A 22,027-nucleotide genomic window follows, 5' to 3' on the forward strand; every position below is an offset into this window, starting at 1 on the left:
TAAAGCCATTCTGTCATTCATCATCCTGTTTTCATTGTCAGAGTCAAGGTGGGGAAAAAGAACCCTTCATATTATGGATAGGCAACTCCAACTTTGTCTTTACTGGAAGAGGGTGCTGGAGTTCAGGGTGACAGACCAGTTTGCCTCATTTACTTCAGATAAGGAGGGGTCTGCAATTGTTGACCAAACCCTATCCACGTAGATTACTTAATTGCATTGTCTTTTACCACCAGGCAGCTGGCCACCTTTCGGAAAATGCTCTTATGACTCAAGGTGACCTTTACCAGTACTTGCTTCAGTGGTCTTTGCATTGCAGACATTTGCATCTTTGTGTAGTGGCTAGTTGACTGTTGGTTGATACCTTTAGTGAGTGAGCATTATTTTTTGGATGCTGATTCTAGTAGCTGGACCTCCTTTGGTACTAAGGTGTTGGCAGGCCTTTTCTTTCTGTGCCCTTGCTTTTTAACTTTCTTCAGGCGTTGGACTCCCAAAAATCTGGAAGAACGGCTGGACAACCACAGGTTCATTCCTGGCTTAGCATCCTTGCCCTCATGGATAGGAACAAAGGAGCTAAAAACTTCATGGGAAAGTATGTCTAGGATTCTATAGATCCTAATGGGTCATTATGCTAGTAAGCGCCTCTGAACCTGTAAGAAGGTTTAAGTGTACGGCTTTCAGTTCTTGTCAGCAGTTTCCTACTGTAGAAGGCCTTGTTAAATCACATGTAGCAGATGAACTTGGCATGCCAGCCAGTACATGTTATGGGTTCCTGCAGTGAGTTCTTATTGCTGTCATTTTGTGTTTGGATAGTCACTCTATCAAGCATCTTTAGGTCGATGTTAAATGAAATGAAATGATCATATACTTTTACATTCTTTGTGTTTTTGAGGTTGTTCATGTATAGTATGGTTGTCGAACTGAGGGAAGCAGAAGCTGAGCATGCTGAAATATTCTAGTGTTTGATGTCAAGTCATTCACCATCTGGAGTCCTGTACATCCCTTAGTATATGAACAGAAAAGACTTCCGAAGTGTTTTAGCTAGAGAGAGAGAGCAGTAGAAATCTGATTACCCATTGTATAAGACTGCCATGTAGCTTATTGATGTGGTGATTATCTGTAATTTAAAGTATCTTACAAAATACACTAATAAAAATAAAACCCACAAAAACTCCAAAAAGTGGGAAACGGACTGGTTCAGCAAAGCACGGGCTGTTTATTAAACGTAAGCACTTTTGGCTAAGGCATTCCTCAGCCTTCTTCAGACTAAAACAGTATATTAATCACAGCAAGACCTTGTATATAAAACGTGTGCTAATTAAAATGATTAAAATTCAAATTCATTAACCACTTGGCTAGCTTAAAGCTTAGATTTTAAAGGGCTAATACCTGTTAACACAAGCAGTTATTTACTTTTCTACTCATTAAACAATACAAAACAAAACAACCTGTATTTTCTAAATGAGCAACAAATAAACTTCGAGTTTATGAAGTATTTCAAACCTATCAAATATATCAAATATTTAATTAATTATTTAATCAAACAGACTAGACTAAAATACGGAACTCCTAGGAAAGTATGAAAATAAAAATATAAATATAAATAAATGTAGATATAAATATAAATATCTATAAGATACCCAGTTTAACCAATACACGAGTCACTTAGTAATGGTAACATTTGTATCAAATGAAAAGGAACCGGAAATTATTATAGCCATTATTATATCTATGTACATGAAAAGTGTGTGTGTGTGTGTGTGTGTATATATATATGTGTATATATATATATATATATATGTGTGTGTGTATGTATATTCCCTTCGTACATGATATACATAAAAATAATTATAATAGCAAACTCATCTCTTCAATGCATTTAGCTTGAGAATGCTTTTTATAGAAACATACTCATTTAAACCTGGGGGTACCTGTGCAAATGTTCTAATTTGTCAGAGCGGCAAGAATGGTTTCTGAAAGACATGATTTTATTAGTGAATGTGAAAACTTATGTAAAATGTTCTCCATGAGAGGGTATCCAGACTCTTTAGTAAAAGATATTATGTTTGAAGTACAGATTAAAAGAGAAACAGGGCACTTTAGACCCCTTTTGGGAGGGGGAACATTACAAGTATAACAAAAGGTCAATACAGGGAATATGTTCCCTATTAATTTTCTCTTCACATATTGTACAGAGTTTCACATAATTAGGGACATCATTTATAAGAATTGGAGCATTCTAGTGGAGGACCAGGCATTGGTTAAAGTGGTGGGACATCGTCCAACATTCACATATAGACGAGGGGTAAATTTAAAGAACCTTGTTGAAAAGATCACAATTAAAACTAAAGTGAATGGCATGGGTATGGCTAAATGTGGTAGGTGCCCCCAGTGCAAATATATTTTACCTGGTAACAAAACTAACATTAATGGTAGAACTTATTTTATCAATGATAAGTACAATTGTGAAACTAAAGGAGTAGTGTACATGACCTTGTGTAAGAAATGTCCCTCCTTTTACATTGGCAAAATGTAGAGGTCATTAAAGAAAAGAATCTATGAACATCTGTATGCCATAGGGAGAAAGGACTTGACCAATGCACTGGCAAAGCACACTTGTGAACATCCGGAGCATTCCTTTCTGTTTTCAGTTGTTCACCAGGTTAAATCTCACATTAGGGGTGGTCCATGGCAACTAATGTTGGAAGCACAGGAGTTTTTTTGGCAAATTAGAACATTTGCACAGGTACCCCCAGGTTTAAATGAATTGATTAAATATTTGATATATTTGATAGGTTTGAAATACTTCATAAACTCAAAGTTTATTTGTTGCTCATTTAGAAAATACAGGTTGTTTTGTTTTGTTTTGTATTGTTTAATGAGTAGAAAAGTAAATAACTGCTTGTGTTAACAGGTATTAGCCCTTTAAAATCTAAGCTTTAAGATAGCCAAGTGGTTAATGAATTTGAATTTTAATTGTTTTAATTAGCACATGTTTTATATATAAGGTCTTGCTGTGATTAATATACTGTTTTAGTCTGAAGAAGGCTGAGGAATACCTTAGCCGAAAGCGCTTACATTTAATAAACAGCCCGTGCTTTGCTGAACCAGTCCGTTTTCCACTTTTTGTGGTATTTAAAGTATCTTACTCGACTTGAGTATGCTGTAAATTAGAAGTCTAAGACTTGTTTAAAACAGAACCAGTCGAACGTAAAAAAAAATGCACTTAGGGATGATTTTGTTCAGTGTTTCCTCCCTTTTCCTCCACAGCAAAGTGGAGGGGTGTGTTTTTGGCAGAAGGGTTCAGGGTATTGTATGACAGCTGAAAGGAGGCATGCCTTTAGTCGTCACTTGTGTGTTTCGACATTTAATGCATTAACTTGAGCGTGTGTCTGTGTGCATTTCCTAACAGTTCCCACGTGTGTTTACTTTGCCCAAAGTTAGTGTTTAGTCACCAGCAAAAAGCAGTGATATGTGTTTAAGAGCACATCAGTCCATGAGCAGAACTGGCCACTGGTTCTCCTCCCCATAGGTGATCTTTCTGCACCTGGGGTGCCACCTGTGATAGTCCAAACAAATTGTCCCCCGGATTTACTAATCTTCCATGCAGGACTAGTCTAGTCCTGCATGGAAGCATCCGTTTAGGAGGAGGACAGCAGCACGCCTTGCATATTAATGAAGGTGCACTGCCTGAACTCCTAATCCTATACAGAGCGTGTACGAGTGCAGGGGGTGTGTCTGAGAGCAGTGCTTTCAGAATAAACATGGCCCTACAAAGTAGAACAGCAGAAAGTGTAAATAAATGAGCGAGACCGCTCATAAGTTCATAGGTGTCTGCATATCCACACCAGCAGTCCCCCATGTGTACAACAGCAACAGGACATAAAAATAAAAAGAAGAAACCCCTTTATTATTTTTTTTTTAAACTCAGAGTACAGCTTAACCGTAGGTGCGCGGGTGTGCCCATCGCTTAGCTACGGTTAAAGCAGCTTAAAAGGCTGAAGAGGATAACAAGGAAGATGTATGCAAATGAAGCAGCACAGCAATAGTGTAGTGGCCAGAGCATCCGCATAACGAGCAGGCATTCCCAGTTCGGGTCCCACTGCAGCACATACCATTTTCCATGTGAAATCGGTATATGAACATTTTTTTTACATTTATTTGCTGTATAACCTACTAAATAACATTTAAATATGAACTGGAGTACTGCATTAAATGCACATGTGAAGTGTCGGTGTCATAATGAATAAGGCACTAGTAAGCAGGTTTAAGCACAAATAACCAATAGTAATCATATATAAGCACTAGTAAGTGTGTTTAAGTGTGTTTGTGCAGGGGTAAACATGCCCTACACAGATTAAGCAAAGTAGTAGCTAAATGAGTGTAAGACACTGTAACCGGAGGTTAGCATTGCTTAGCTCCGCGCAAACCCATGCACACCCGCTTACATCCGCTTTAAAGTGCCTTAATCACTCTGTACCCAGCGGCCCATGTTCTGCCCAGCAACAAAATAAACAGCTTCTACAAGGCTCGAACTCAGGACCCTGTACACCACAGTCACAGTAGTTAACGACTAAGCCATCATAGCAATACATATAAATGAGGTATCAGAAAACTAATCCTCACCACAGGAAAATCAAACCAAACATGTGAACTGAATCTATGTACAGTGTAATGTTGTATAACCTTCCACAGAACATAAATATGTGAACTGGAGTACTGCAGTAAGTATAGATTTGAGGCATTACTGTAATAAAGTGTAGAAGTCCCTAGGACCCCATACAGTGTATGTACACATGAATCACAGATACCAGACACATATATAACCTGTAATGAATAATAAATCACTGCCAAAAGGCAACTATAGTACTAATTACCTATTAAGCAATGCTAACTGCATCACAGCTCAACTTAATAAGTGTAAGCAATGTGTAGGGGAACCAATTCAATCTGCCTAGTGGTGTACGTCTTTAAGCAGTGCCAACCTTGGGTAAGCAGGTGTGCCCGTAGCTTAGCCTTTTCAAAACTGGCCAGTCACGGAAAAGTGTGGGAAATTGGCCGATGTTATGTAATCCTATCTCGCCTACATTCTGTACTGATGGGTTCGGAGCCGATCCTCTGCTCCGACTCGGTACGCTATACTATAGAGCGAAGTCTCTTATTGGCTGAGCTATTCTATATCCCAGGATGCACCACCACCAATTCCCCAGATCTCATTTGCTGCTTACAAGCTAGGACGTGGTCTCGAACTTGGCTGAGCTAAGTGCTTCTTTTCTGAGAGTTTTTCTGTCAGGAATTTTCTTAAACTTAACCAAAAGCTGTTTTAACTGCTATTGTTCTGTGTACTAACGTTTTATTGAATTTTTTGTGGTAAAATTTGTGTCTGTACAGGGAAAGGTTTCCATTTAAGTTAGAGGGGCCTTCCCCTCGTGCGTTAGAGTGTCTCTTGTGTGACTGTTGTTTTTTTGGAGAGGTCAGGTACCTGTTTTAGTTAGAGGGTTCTTGGCCCTCCTGTTGGTGTGTTTTTCTTGGTGTGATTTTTGTTAGCTGTTCGCTGTCTTTCTGGCTTACAGTAAAAGGGATTTCCTTTAGAAACCCATTGTACTAGGCTCGATACGTTGCAATACTATTTTTCTTGTGACAAAGTGTATAGCATCGGAAGGCATTATGTCTAAAGAGCATAGACCCTCTGGATTTAAAAAATGTACCAGATGCGGTTATAAAATGTCCATCACGGACGATCACTCCTTATGCGTGTACTGTTTAGGCCCCAGGCACCTTCAGGAGTCTTGCAGCGTGTGTCACGCATTTTCCTCTCGGGTCCTCCAAGAGAGGAAAAACAAACTGATTTTAAAAGGACTTATCAAACCTTCCTTTGAAGAGGCTTTATCTTCATCTTCTTCCCTGGCTAAGAAAAAGAAATCGTCTGCTCCGACCAGCCGTCGGAACCGACCACTAAGAAATCTAGGCAGACTTCTCCATCGGCTCCACGGACTTCGGAGCCGAGGGCGGAACGGTCTGCCTTGATGCCTCCAGCCTTGACTCCTCTGGTTTTGGAGCCGATGGCTGGGGCTTCGAGAGGCGGGTCACCTTCATCGGCTCCACTGATTTTGGAGCCGATGAGAGTTGCCCGCTCAGACTCTTCCCCTTCGGCGCCGAAGTCCTCCTCGGCACCGAGGGAAATTGCTATGGGGTCTCCCTCGGCACCGATATTGATTGAGACAATTCGGAGCCGGTCCCCCAGTCCTTCGGAACCGATGGAGAAGTCTACTCGGACCCATTCGGTCTCCTCCCGGTCTTCCAAGATGTCGGATTCGGACATCGATAGGGTGCTCCAAAGGCTGTTTCAGTCTCTAGTCTTCCAGAAATTAGTTTCGGCTCCAGCCCAATCAGCTTCGGAGCCGATTGCCCACCCTGTAGTTCTGGTTCCTCCTCCAACAGCTTCGGCACCGTTGGAGCCGGTGCTGGTGGAGCCGATGGAGGGTTTCGGGTCGGCTCCGACCCTTACTCCAACCCCGGCTTTCGGGTCAGAGTTTGGTACATGGACCTCCTCGGTCGGCCCCGGGGGTGACGCTTCGGGTCCGTTTTCGGTTCCGAGCCTCCCTCTCGGTGCGTCGGCTGCGGGAGCACCGTCTACTGTTGTGGCCCCAGGGGTTGGACCTTCCCAGGACTCTGGCGGTCCGGCCTTCAGGGCCATGAGGAGTGCTTTGGCCAAATCATTTTTGGCTACCTCCACGGTCTCACCGGCACCTTCCCTAGGCACAGAGACTGGGTCTTTTGTAGTACCTCTGTCGCTCGACAGCGGAGCCCCGGGGCCTGAGATCACCCCCAGTGGGGGTTCCCCCCCTCCTGGGGGTCCCTCTGAAGCATCTTCGGAGGAACCCCCAAGGAAAAGACAGTGCAAGAGGAAGCACATCGACTCCCCCGACGAGTCTCTCACGTCGGACACCGATCTTGATGATGCGGAGGGGTCCCCTAAGTCGTCCTCGGATGATGTCTCCTTTGCAGACATCTTGGAAGTCCTCAAACAACGAGGCGGCTGGCATTCCAAACCCCCTTCCGCTGACGAGTCGGTGTTCCTCAAGGCCTTCGGGGCTCAGCCCTCCGCCTCCTGGGTGTCTCCGCCCTTCGAGCTCCTAGATTTGATCTCTCGAAGAGCGTGTGAGCATCCAGACTCTGTGGAACCGGTGCCTGCTCGCCCAAACAAATTCTTATCAGCACCCCCGGAGAAGGAGTTTCTTACCAAAGGTGTGGCTGTAGATGCCCTGGTGGTGGCATCTGCTACCCAACAAGATGTGGCAGAGGCTTCTACGCCCGTCCATCCTCCTAATAAGGAGTCTAGGAGCATGGACCGGTACGGGAAGCGCACCCTCAGTTCAGCGGCTTTTACCTTAAGGTCCCTGAACTATTTGACGCACTTCACTAGACTTCAGAGGGATCTGGTCAAGGAACTGTCAGATACCCTCTCGGGTAACCTACCTGAGCAGTTGGCCCAGACGGTGAGCTCTCAGTTGGCTATTCTATCATCCATATCGAACTCGTCCATGAGGCTCATTTCGTATGCAGCCGAGGGGGCGAGTAGAGCGGCGGGTACGGGTGTTGCTCTACGGAGGCAAGCCTGGCTCCGCCTGTGTCATTTTGCGGAAGCCTTTAAGTCTTCCTTTGCCGACGCTCCCTTTGATGGGTCCTCTTTGTTTGGACCCAAGGTAAAGGACACCTTGACCCGCTGTGAACAAGAGGGTAAGACTTTGACTGCCGTAGGGGCACGGTTTTCCTCTCCCTTTCGGCCTTATCCCAAGGCTAAAAGAGGAGGGAAAATGTGGTTCCGTAAATCTCAGAAGACTTACCCCTCACAGCAGGACGATTCCCCTTCTAAAGGCAGAGGAGGGGGAAATTTTTCAGGAAGACGCTGTCCCAGAGGCGGCAGAGGCCCCTGCAACACTGGAGACCGCGAGTCCTTTCGTGGTTCTTCAACCTTTCCTCATCCCTGAAGGATTGTCCTACTGCGCAGCTCCGGAGCCAGTCGGGGGTCATTTTTCGAAGCACCTAAAGGCCTGGGAAAGTATCACTCAGGACCGATGGGTGCTCCGAATCATCGCCGAAGGTTACATCATCCCCTTCTCGCATGCCCCCCCCGCCATCCAGGAAAATCCCGGACCCGCCACCCAGTCAACGGGATATTGCAGCCATCGAAATTTCAAAGCTGCTTCAAAAAGGAGTCATCCAACCGGTACCCGTAGACCAGACCGGATTAGGGACTTACTCAGAATTCTTTTTGGTGCCAAAAAAGACCGGGGACTTGAGGCCCATTTTGGATCTCAGCAACCTAAATCGATCAGTCAAGAAGTCCAAGTTCTGGATGTTCACCTTACAATCCATTCTCCCGCTATTGGAGAAAGGTGTTTGGATGTGCTCCATAGATCTCAAGGACGCCTATTATCACATTCTGGTAGATCAGGCGTCCAGGAGACATTTGCGCTTCAGCCTGGGAGACAGTCATTTCCAGTTCTGCGCACTGCCCTTTGGTCTCACCACAGCCCCCAGGGTGTTCAAATGTTTGGCAGTGGTGACTGCTCACCTGAGGAGTCTAGGATTCCAGGTGTTTTCGTATCTAGACGACTGGCTCCTAACTGCCACCTCCAGGCATCTACTATTACAGAACCTAGCAGCCACTATATCTCTAGGCACCTCCCTAGGAATCACCTTCAATTGGGCAAAGTCAGTGTTGCTGCCATCTCAGCACATACGGTTTATCGGGGTAGAGATAGACTCAAAGCAAATGCGGGTCTATCTTCCTACGGACAGAATAGAAACGTTACAATCTCAAGTCCGAGCGTTACTCCTCAAGAGCCGAGCCCCAGCAAGGATGGTCCTACAACTGTTGGGTTCCATGTCGGCTACCGTTCTCCTGGTCCCCTTAGCAAGATTACACATGAGGATTCTCCAGTGGCTCCTGTCGGTCTAGTGGTCGTATCAGGAACTCCCTCTCAGTCACCACATTATAATCATGGAGACGTGCAAACAAGACCTCCGTTGGTGGCTTCTCTCCTCCAACCTGGATCAGGGGCGCCCCTTCATTCCTCCTCCTCCTCCAGTGGCCACTTTGACTATGGACGCCTCCCAGACGGGGTGGGGGGGACATTACCTGGGCAGGTCAGTCCAAGGCAAGTGGCACCCCGACGAGAGCTCCCTACACATCAACATACTGGAAATGAGGGCGGTGCTTCTATCGCTTCAAGCACTACACAGCTACCTCCCCCAGGGCATGATTGCCGTTCAGTCCGACAACATGTCAGTAGTCTGGTATCTGAACAAGCAGGGAGGGACCAGGTCCTACCCTCTTTGCAGAGAGGCCATGAGAGTATGGAATTGGGCCGTTGCAACCAACCGTTTCTTGGTAGCAACTCACATTCCGGGGAGATCCAATGTGATAGCCGACAGACTGAGCAGAACCATTCTCTCCCCGCACAAGTGGTCTCTGAACGACAGAGTAGCATTTCAGATCTTCAGAAGATGGGGAACTCCTTGTTGCGACCTCTTTGCAACTCCACTCAACACGAAATGTCTACAGTTCTTTTCTCTCACCCCGGCTCCGGGGGGGTTTCCCAAAGATGCCCTAGTCCAAACTTGGCCCACCGGCTTATTGTACGCCTTTCCACCGGTTCCCCTTCTTCCCAGGGTGATCCAGAAAGCGATTCACTTGCGGTGCAAGATGATTTTAGTTGCCCCATACTGGCCTCGTCAAGTCTGGCTGCCATTTCTTCGGAAATACGCACTGGACGGTCCATGGTTCCTGGACCAGGTTCCGGATCTCTTGATTCACCAGTCGGGACAACTTCACCCATCCCTTCACTCACTGAAGTTAACAGCTTGGCTCCTCCACTTCCGACTATAGTCAGGAACCAGGTTTTAGATTCAGAAGTTTTACATATCTTGTCCTCTGCTCACAAAAATTCTACTAAGAAGATGTATAATAGTAAATGGAAGAGATTCGCTATTTGGGCCCAACTCCGGGGATTAGATCCCATTACTTCCCCGGTGGCTGAAGTTTTAAAATTTTTAGCTTCCTTATTCAATCAAGGTACTTTGGTCTCCACCATTAAGGTTCAATTGGCAGCTATTTCTAATTTTCATGAGAGTATTGACCCACCTTTGATGAGCAATAAGTTGTGTAAGGCCTTCATGAAAGGTGCTGGGCTGCTACGTCCTCCAGTCTCTCATCCTGCTCCACCATGGGATCTTAATTTCGTATTAGGTGCTTTGACCTCTTCCCCCTTCGAACCGGCAGCAACTTCTGACTTGAAATTTCTTTCCTGGAAGACCGCCTTTTTGGTGGCTATTACATCAGCCAGAAGGGTTTCGGAACTTCAAGCCCTATGTGTCAAACCGCCGTACCTGGTTTTTCACAAGGATAGAGTATCCCTTAGGCCTAATCCATCTTTTGTTCCCAAAGTTTGTTCTAGTTTCTGTCTTCAACAGTCTTTGGAACTTCCAGTTTTCTTCCCCAACTACTCAGACAGAGCAGAATATATTTTCCACTCATTGGATGTTCACAGACAATTGCGTTTCTACTTAGGACGCACCAAACACGGAAAACAGATCAATTGTTTGTGTCCTTTTCAGACAATAAATTGGGCAAAGCCGTCACGAAGGTCACTATTGCCAAGTGGATTAGAGACTGTATCAGTCATATTTATTTTCTTTCTAATAGACAGCTTACAACCACTGTGAAAGCTCATTCTACAAGGGGTATGGCTACCTCAACAGCCTTTCATTCCAAACTTGCCACTAGTGACATTTGTGCTGCGGCTACCTGGTCCTCTCCTCACACCTTTATTTCTCATTACAAATTGGATGTGGCATCCCGGGGGCGAGCTTCCTTCGGTTCCACAGTTTATTTATTTATTTATTTTATTTATTTTACATTTGTTGACCGGGCTAGTCTAGCTGGATACATTTCCATTTTCAGTAGAGGCCCGGGGAGAAAAGCTCCACATAAAATTGAACACAAAATGTTACAATAGACAAGCAAATGGACAAAATCATCATAGATGAATAGACAAATAAAAAGTATAGTAGCAATAACAGATATATACAAAGAGAGGATCATATTTCTAAAAATAACATTAAGTAGTTGAAATAACATCAAGAACAAGGCACAAAACAGAGAGCAAAATTGATTAATAATGTTATAAAGAACTAATCTTAGTAACAGAAGGAGAAAGAGAAGCACTAAAATAGGAGAGGAGGAAGGGAAGCAATATAAGAAAAGAGAAGGGAAAGTAGTGACAGATTAGCTTAGAGGTAAGATGAAACAGAATACTCTAAAAGGAGGTAGACTGAAGCAGAATACAGTAAGAGAGGGAAAGTAAAGCAGTAGGAAAGTGCAGAGTAGTAGGAAAGCGCAGAGGAGGTGAAGGATTAGTCAGGTTTTGAACAGGAACAGAGCCAGTGGCTTTGGAAGTAATCTTTGATTTTGTGTTTAAAGAGAGGCAGAGATGTAGTAAGTGTTATGTCACTAGGAAGCAGGTTCCAGTTCCTTCCTACAGTATTATTAAAGAGAGAGTCACCGGCGGAATTATAAGTCTTTGTTATGGTAGCCATAAGTTTACTGGATGAGCGAAGGGAGTTTAGGTTGTTATAAGGGATTAAAAGTTTAGAAAGAATTGGGGTTTTGTTTGGTTGGTATAAGATTTTATGGGCAATAGTGAGTTGAGGGATTAACAGAAGGTTTTGTAGTTCAAGCCAGCCTAGGAGTTTCAGGTTAATACAGTGATGAGTTCTAAAGGGGTTACTAGTGGCAAAGCGGGCAATGTTGTTGTAGCAAGTAGCCAGTTTGTTAAGGTTGGATTTCTTAAGGTTAGTATAAATTGGTGAGGCATAAAGAAGAGTAGACAAAAGATGAGAGTGGGCAATCTTGGCTCTGGATGATGATGTTAGGAAAGGTTTAATTCTATATAGGCTTCCTATTTTTCTATTGACAGTTTTAATGGTGTTGTTGATATGCTGGTCAAAGGAGAGGTTGTTATCAATTGTTATTCCTAGTAATTTTGTAGTTGGATCAGGAGCAATGAGAGTGGAATTATTTGAGGAGATGGTGAAGTTCAAGGGGGTGGACCTAGTGCTAGGAGAGAAAAGGAGAAGTTTAGTTTTTTTGGCATTGAGGAGGAGGTTGCGTCTGGTGAACCAAGTTTCTACAGTGTTGAAGACATTTTGAGTAATAGAAGAAAGTTCATTAGGAGATGAAGCAGAGCAGATAAGGGTGGAGTCATCTGCATATTGAATGCAGGTAGATTGAGGAATTGCTAAGTGAAGATCATTGATGAACAGGGAGAAGAGAAGAGGTCCTAGAATGGAGCCCTGAGGTACACCGATGGAAACGGGTGTAAGTGAAGAAATTTGGTTTTCCCAACGAACTGCTTGCTGTCTATTGCCAAGGTAGGATGTAAACCAGTTAATGGCAAGATTATCAAAGGAGAGGGATGTAAGAGTGTTAATTAAATGGAGTGGTTGACCATATCGAAAGCTTTAGAGAGGTCAATGAAGAGAGCAGAAGAGAGAAGGTTGTCGCTATGGTTCCTGTTGATAGTATCTACAAATGATAGGAGAGCAGTGGTAGTACTGTGATGTGGTCTGAAACCATGTTGACAGTTTGCTATTATGTTGTTTTGAGAGAGATGCTGTAAAAGTTGTTGGTGAATACATTTTTCCATTATTTTTGCTAAGGGAGAAAGGAGGGCAATTGGTCTATAGTTTGAGTACTCAATGGAGTTTCCACCTTTATGTAAGGATAATATGGGATATTTTCCAGATGTCTGGGATGGTTCCCTCTTGGATTGTCCTGTTTATAAGTATAGATACTGGATATGCAATTTCTTTGGCAGCTTTTTGGAGAAAAAGTGATGGGAGCTTGTCAGCAGAAGGGGTACATGGCTTCAGTTTGTGGATAAGTCTAGAGATGAAAGATGTAGGAACAGGTTGTATTTTAAAGTTATTTGAAGGGTGTGTTTGGTTTATAGGTGGGCTGGAGTTATTAGTGCTAAGTTGTTTAGCTAGTGATAGAATTGTGTCTGTAAAAAAAGAGTTGAAAGCATTTGCAGTGAGGTGGGGAGTATCTGGGTCGGCATTGAGAGGGGTGGGAGTTTTGGATGTTCCTGGGGAGAGGAGTCTATTTATAGATGACCAAAACCAGTTCTCAGGAGTTTTTTCCAGTGAGCCACCCAGGAATCAGGTGCTAGGGACGCTGTCCCATCAGTACAGAATGTAGGCGAGATAGGATCACATAACATCTTTTAGTTATGTACTTACCATAACTTTAGATGTTTGGGATCCATCTCGCCTACATTCCTAATACCCACCCTCCTTCCCCCTGCCTTGGAGATCAGAAGAGACCGGACGGTTCGAGTTCAATCGTTTCATCTTGAAACATCTGGCAATGTTATATCAGCAGTGCATGTGTGTGTGCATGTGTGCGGACAAACAAGATCTGGGGAATTGGTGGTGGTGCATCCTGGGATATAGAATAGCTCAGCCAATAAGAGACTTCGCTCTATAGTATAGTTGCAGTCGGAGCCGAGGATCGGCTCCGAACCCATCAGTACAGAATGTAGGCGAGATGGATCCCAAACATCTAAAGTTATGGTAAGTACATAACTAAAAGTATTTAAACCCCACAGGCGGGAATACTTCCCATAACTGGTTGTAGCTTCCTACTGCAGGCAGAATGACTGGTGTGGGTGAAGACACTCAATTTAGTGCACAGAGCTGGGGCATCCAGGAGTCAAAATTCATAGTATGGCTCCTGGTAAAACACCATGAGCAGAGACTACTGCAGGGCCAGTACCAGGGCTCGCAGTATAAAACGGAGCCCTGGGACAGTCTCACCCATGACCTCACCAGTGCCACAGGTATCCCCCGGACTGGTGAGCAGGTCAAGCACCACCATGCTGTCCTGAAGTGGCGGAGGGGGGATATACTGGAACAGTGGATCCAGGAGTCTCGGCAGATGCCTAATGCCCCAGTACTGAGTAATTACTTATTCTACTAAGTAGTTAATAATTGCCTAGCTTGTGTATACTATGGATAGGTATGGCTAAATATCACTGTATTCCTCTGACAGCTGCAGATGAGCAGGCTGTGAACCAGCAAGCCCATGATGCTAGGTTGCAAAGGCTGCATCGCGAGGCAGGTCAGTAATTATTCAGCATGTACGGTCATAACAAATAAATATAAGAGCCTTAGAAAGTGTCGTACCAGTAGAAATAAACGTGTAATAATCTGTGAATAAAGGTATAACCCCTGAAGTGCTTCTGTTTACTCTTCTTTCATATGTTGTTGAACTGTTGCATACTATACATAATACTGTTGTATACTGTGGTATGCAGATAAAATGTGTATGATGTTCTGTATAACAATGTTGGAAGTGCCAAGAGGTCAGTCATATTGTACAAGTGAGGGAGACTTGCACAGAAAACAGCATCACATCAATCCCGATACCATAGTGTACTGTGATGTTAACTGTACATTTTTTGTTACACACAGCAGGGGTTTGAATCCCGGGAGTGCTAGTAAGTTGTTTGCATAATCATACCCCACAACTGTACAGATTTTGTTACAATGTTCAGCTAGACATCTGTATGCATAATTACACCCAACAACTGTACAGAATTTGCTAGAAAGTTGTATGCATATTCATACCCCACAACTGTTCTAATCTGTCCAGCATGTCCAGATAAATGGCCCACATCACCAGCCTGGTACCCTGTCCCCCTGAAAAATCAGTGTGATGATCCAAGAAATGTAGGCAGCCGTTAACGACTTATAACTGATAGTCAGACGTGTACATACTCAGAGAATATATATGAAAACAAACCTGTCATTCTAGCACCTCACTCAAAGTTTATGAGAGCAATTCTCAACATATGTTGCATTAACACCTGCATCTTGTCACGCCTGTATGTAAGACACTGGTCATATATATAACCTATAAACATACCAGTGTACAATATAAGGCCATTGGGTAGTGTAATAATACATATAAGGGACAGATCACTGCAGTGACTAAGAATGTTGTGAAAACTACAAGGACATATTAGTTGTTAATTGAACTCTCTCTCTCACCCCTACCATATGTGCAAAAATAACACAGTGACACACTTCAATCGGTATGTGTACACTGCCACAGTTGCACACTAGGGCAGCTACGGTTAGCAAAGTTGAAACTATTTGGCCCATCTAAATTCCACTCTTCAAATTTTCCCTTAAAACTACCTTCCTTGAACTATACTACTGATCTAACCTGCGTATCCTATAACTAAAAAGATCATCTCTACTTGACTCCAAGTAGACTATACTCTATCTGTAAAACCTAGCACTTGCTCCTACAGTACTTATCACCTTGATACAGCACTCTAGGTATAGTTAGTACCCCAAAAAGGCAAACCCCATTTCTTGCTCACCCACATCCCCCGAAAACTCTTTTAAAAGTTTTTTTGTCTATTCCCTTCTAGCATGTCGAGGGATCAGTTGCTAGTGTCCTCTCCTACTCAGCTGGTGAACCTGGGAATATTGAGGCAATGTTACAACTGCCTCATGTACACAGACAACCCTCTCCTCCTCCCACAAAACACAAATACATGTGAGAGATGCACTTATACGGCCAAACTGGAGGCTGAGCTCTCTCAACACAGGACTGGCAAGACCAGACAGGATGAGAAGGTCACCACATACACTATAGACCCAGTCTCACATAGTACCATCACAACCTCAAATCATACACATATACACACAAAGACATACTCGGAGGCTCTGATCAAAAGTCTACCAAAACAGCAGAGGCCACCAAAGCAGACACGCAAACAACTACCACCTCAAAACACAACACCTGCAACACATAGACCTCATAGTCAGAGTGTCAAACAGTCACAGCCCTTAAGGCCAAACACAATGCCAGACACACTAGTCATTGGTGACTCCATAGTCAGACACACTGACGACCCGCTCACCAGACTGAGTAAGGAGAAGGTCACAGTAAGCTGCTTGTCGGGTGCTAGAATCCGCCACATAACACATGCACTCAGGTCTCTCAACAGCAGGTACAAGTACGATTCAATCATTGTCCACGCTGGTGTTAATGACCTGAGACGTACCTCCTTGGACTACATGAAAAGAGACATAGAGGAGCTCTCTGATTATGTAGCCCAAGCAGGTATGACCCTGACCTTGAGCAGTATCCTACCTTCACCGAGAATGATGCCACAATACAGAGATAAGATGATCAGCTTTAACAATTGGCTTAAATTCTGGTGTCATTCAAAGGGGATCAATGTCTGTCTGCCTGGGATGACATGCTGGACAAGCCACGCTGCTTCAAGGGACGGCTTGCACTTGTCACCCCTGGGATTCCGGATTCTGGCAAAGGCTCTTGCCACCCCCATAGTGCCTTTTTTAGGCAAGGCTCAAATTCTAAACCTACCACCCTAGAACAAAACAAAGAAAAAAACTAAGGGTAATGCTGCTCAATGCCAGAAGTCTCAACCTCAAGATGCACGCACTCGAGGCCCTTCTCAGTATGGAGAACATCGATGTCTGTGCTGTGACAGAAACCTGGTTCAAGGCTCCTGAGAGCACCCCAGCACTATCAGGTTTTACCTCATATCATGCGTTCCGGCCCCAAAACCCGGACAACACCAAGAAGAAAGGAGGAGGGTATCCATATTTATCAAGGACACCCACACCTCAAGATTGGTGGCACGCGATGCATCGGAAACCATCCAGGTGCAGTTAACCATAGGCAAGACTGCTCTGCAAATTGTAGCATGTTACAGGCCACCTCGCAAACTCAGGAATCTCATATGGCCTTCCTGAAAACACTGGAGGGATAAATGTATCTCCAACCACCATCATACTAGGTGACTTCAACTACCCAAATATAGACTGGGAACACTACTCAAGCCCAAACACTCTAGCCCAAAAGTTCCTGGAATTCATAAACTCAAATGCCATGGAACAACTAGTCACCATCCCCACAAGAGGAGAGAACATACTTGATCTCATCATCACAAACATGAGAGCACAATGTTCAGTGCCAGAAGTATACACCTCACTGGTGAGATCTGATCACAAACTAATCTCGCTGGAGGTCCTCATCCCCCCACCGAAATGAAAAGACCACAGTAAAGAATTTCTCGAAAGCCGACTTCACACTCCTAAAGACTAGTGTGGTCTCCTTTAAGGCCCCTGAGCCAGCGGTTAACATTACTCAAACCGCAGAATCACTGACAAATGCCTTCTACCAGCACCTGCAGGGCTGCATGGATCAGGCAATCCCAAGCAAAACAAAGACTCTTTGTACCAAAGGCAAGCCCAGTTTGGTGGACCCCAGCCATAAACAAACTCTACAACAAAAGGAGAAAGCTACTACAAGATAGAGCAAAATCCTTAAAAGGTAAGACACCGCTGATCACTATAAGTAAAAAGCTGAGAGCTCTCATAAAATCATCCAAAGCTAATTTTGAGAGAAAAATAGCTAAGGACTCTAAAGACAACCATAAGGCATTCTTTAGCTATGTCAGAAACCTAGGAGGAAACTCCCAGATATGCTCAGAATTAGTTCATAATGATGTGAAGATTACTGATCCTACAGACATTGCCAACATACTGGCTGACAGGTTCAGTGCAAACTTCTCCCCTCCCCTAAAGGAGAGATATCTATACCAAATGATTGTAGCCCCCAAACATCTCTAACGCCCAGGTGAGAACTGCTCTCACCAAGGCAAAGAACACAGCATCCATGGGACCTGATGGTGTCCCCGGCTGTGTGCTCCATGAACTCAACGAGGAATTAAATCCACAGTTAGGACAGCTGTTTAATCTTAGTCTCGCCTCGGATACGCACTCCAGGGAATGGCGCAGCGACTGTGGTCCCACTCCACAAAGGCGGCTTCCACCGACCCTGAAATTACCCCATTAGCTTGACAAGCCTAATCTGCAAAGCCATGGAGAGGATCATAATGGATCTCATAAATAAAGACATAGGGAATTTGCAGACTTTGGATTCAACCCAGTTTGGCTTTGTCAAAGGCAGATCATGCCTTCTAAACTTGGTCGACTTTTGAAACAGTCACCAAGGCCATTGATGAGGGAAAGGCAGTCCATACAGCCTACCTAGACCTGGCGAAGGCTTTCGATACAATACCCCACTCGGGTATCATTGAAAAACTCATCAACTTAAATGTAAACCCATACATTACAAGATGGGTTGCAAACTGGCTGAGCGACAGAACACACAGGGTCAGGGTTGCTGGTGCCATGTCAGACTCAAAGCCTGTCACAAGTGGTGTCCCACAGGGCTCAGTCCTGGGCCCACTCTTGTTTGGCATCTACTTTTCTGAAGTACAAGCAAACACAGGAGGGTTATGGCTGACAAAGTTTGCAGATGACTGCAAACTGGGTGCAGTTGAAAACACATCCGACACAGATATCCTCCAGAAGGGTCTCACAGAAACGGATAACTGGTGCCAGAGCCATGGCCTTAAGTTAAATGCCAAGAAATGCATAGTCATACCCTTCGGGAAAAATAAGGTCACCCCTAGCTACCAAATAGGTGGCAATCCCTGAACACAGAAGAAGTTATTAGGGACCTAGGAACCCAGGTTGACAGTAGCCTTTCATTCGACAGTCATATTGCTAAAGTGGTTAGGAAGACCTTCTACATTGCCCACCTTATCATGAAGGGATTCACATCCAGATCAAGGGAAGTCATGGTCCCCCTATACTCATCACTCATCAGACCAATGATTGAGTACAATGCCCCATTCGGAATGTACCTGACCCGACACTTGCAGCAGCTGGAGAGGCCACAAAAGTTCCTCACCAAAAGGATAAAGGGTCTCAAAAATCTGTCTTATGCTGCCCGACTGAAAGAACTCCAGTTATATTCAGTTGCGTACCGCTTGCTCAGAGGGGACCTATGCCTGACATACAAGGCAATGTCAAACCCAGACCTGATGAACATGCTTCATCTCAAAAAATCTAGATCCTCAGAGCCACAAGGGCGGGAGACTTAAACCTAGACACGGTTATTAATAGGACGTGCTGGAGGGATAGATTCATCACCCAAAGACTCCCTATGCTGTGGAACAAAATCCCGGTTTATGTGAGGCAAAGCACCTCGCTGGCCTTGTTTAAGAGAAATCTTGACCAATGGATGGGAGATCGCAGATACACCCCAGGGGTTACCTCAGTGTCACTGCTAGACAGAGGCACAGCTAAATAATGGGCATAGTTTCTCCTACCTAAAGGGGAGGCGTAAGCCACAAAACTATGGGCTAGGCTTATAAATGCCCTCGGGCAGATAGCCTAGTATGAACCTATGAACCTATGTTGGGACATATGTCCTAATGGTTTATAAATATTCACATTTGTTTCTATGCATGTGCCATGTTAAAATACACGCATATTGTTGGCCTGTTGCCATCAATGAAACCTGCATGCTGTTGTAATGGCCACTGTTGTTCCATATATGCATGTGTTTTGCTTGCACTGCAACTGATTTAAATCTGGTGTTTTGAGTTAATCGGAATACCAGTGCATGCTGTTATAACTAATCCTGAATGTTGTTTACTATTACTAACCCATATCTGTCATAAACCCGCTACGACGTATCTTGTATGGGAAGGCTGGTCCCAGCAGACCCACCTGTTCCACCTCAGCTGGCCATGGCACCGGGTACCAGCACATGTGGGGCCCAGCCTGGGACCTCCTCCTCTGTTAGCCCTGCGCCACCTTCAAGTGGAACCACCACAGGGGATGGGGCTCAACCCCAGGGAGCAGGCGCGGAGAGGAACATGTCACCCATTGTCGGGTCCGGGCCGTGGTGCGTAGGGAGCTCAATATGAAGTTTCGAGACCGGCTTTGCCAGCTTGAGAGCAGAGTGGCGCAGTTAGAGGGTGAGCCTACCCCTCCTACACAGCCCCCAGCACAGCCACCATGGGGGCCGTGAAGGTGCAGTGGTGACTGTACATGGGTGGGGACCTCAGTCCTACTGTTTCTATTTGGGGGCTCATGGGCTTGCGACTTCCAAACACCCCTCCCCGTCCAAGGTGTTCCCCCCAACGTGTCCTATACTGCCCCTGTATGTTGTCTTGTCTGTCATCCTGCCCAACTTATCCTCCCCAAGCATATCTACTCTCCCCAACATCCCACTCTCACCTTAAAAAAAAAAAAAAAAAAAAAAAGGGGCAATCTGTTCCCAAAAAAAAAAAAAAATCACGCCCCATACATAACTGTCTATTTTGCACGTGCCCACTGGACACATGTAATCTGGTCTAATTGGCATCACAACATATTATTGATGTCCTCACCCCTCTCCCAGGGGTTGGAGTGTTCAGATGTACCTCCATAGTCATTGCATATGCACAGCTGTTGCTGTAGAAGAAATGGGCAGCTATGGACCTTCCTTACACCCTTCCTACACATCCCTAGCTGTCTTTCCCTCTTTGTGCCCCTTTTTCACAACTTTCCTATCACCCCTTTTCCTTTAAAGAAATTAGCGCGGGGGTAAGCCTGTTTGCATGGGAGCAAGCACTGCCTACACAGGTTAAGCAATTTAGAAGCTAACTGAGTGTAAGACACTCTAAGCGGAAGTTAGCATTGCTTACCTCCGCTCAAACCCGCTTACAACTGCTTTAAAGTGCCTTAATCATTCTGTATCCAATGGCCTATGGCCTATGTTCTGCCCAGCAACAAAATAAACAGCCTCTGCAAGGCTTGAACCCAGGACCTTACACTCCATAGCCAAAGTGATTTACCACTAAGCCATGTCAGATATACATAACCCTGATGTTTTCAAATACATATCATCCAGCTCAGTCATTCAACAGTACACAGACTTGTATTCCAACATGTAGATGTGTGTGAGTAAATATATCGGTGTCTAAACAGGTACAACATATTGATATATATACACACACACACACATATATGTAAATACATATGAACATATAAACATGCAAATGCCTACATCTATAGATATATATCTCTCCATCTACATGTCTAAATATATACAGCAGGTTATATATATCTCAGCTGATATGTATATAAATACATATATAGGTATATACGGACATGCATCTGTAGATAACAATGGGGAAATAAAAACATAGATGTCCTCATGCAACGTTAATGGGGTTGAGAGGCCCCACACAATATATGTCTTGTACGAATAGGTATACCCCCCCCACAGCCAAGCACGTCCCCCCTGCAATACACTTCCAAGTGTTGCAGATCCCATAGCCAGGACCAGACATGACATGGCCAGCCCTAGGATACATATACACAGACACATATATGCAGATACAGGTGTGTGTATATATAAATATATATATATATATATATATATATATATATATATATATATATATATATATATATATATATATATATATACACACACATATAAAGATATATGTAACTACACATATGCACACAGAGATATGTACAATAAGCTACATCTGTAGTACATGCACATAATTTGGAGTGAACATTATACCTACAGTCACCACCTTACCAACTGGAGACTGTATGAGCCACCCAAATTAATGCGTTTCATAGCCTGCAACATATACCACAGAGATATCAAAAGGTATAATACCACCCACAGGTGTGCATAAATGAAGGTGAAAGCTTTATTTGTGTACTATGACAGTTGTATATGCCATGTCATACAGCTGTTTAGACACTGACAACCATATGAACAGTGTAATGCAACTGTGAAACAGCTATACTAAGACAGTGGTCTGGAAAGTTGACATATGTTGCTGTCCAGGTCGAGGCCTTCAAGTAGTACAGTAGTAATGACAGACTGGGCCACAGCATACCAGACAATCAACAGTATGTAATGCATATGTATAGTACAGCAGCCTCTATCTACACACTGTACACAATCCCTAGGGGGTACAGACCCCCAGTTGACACAATGGGATGTATCTGTTGCATAACAAGGCATAACTGACACCATCACAATCACACT

General features: G+C 44.2%; 1 protein-coding gene across 3 annotated transcripts in view; it reads left to right on the plus strand.

Moving 5' to 3' along the window:
* DERL3 (derlin 3) overlaps positions 1 to 22,027 on the plus strand; it is a 399,138-nt gene that overhangs the window by 207,385 nt on the left and 169,726 nt on the right. The gene's annotated exons all lie outside the window — the stretch shown is intronic.

This window comes from Protopterus annectens, chromosome 4.part0, assembly GCF_019279795.1.
Source record: "Protopterus annectens isolate FY-2018-M chromosome 4.part0, PAN1.0, whole genome shotgun sequence".
Classification (NCBI taxonomy): domain Eukaryota; kingdom Metazoa; phylum Chordata; order Ceratodontiformes; family Protopteridae; genus Protopterus; species Protopterus annectens.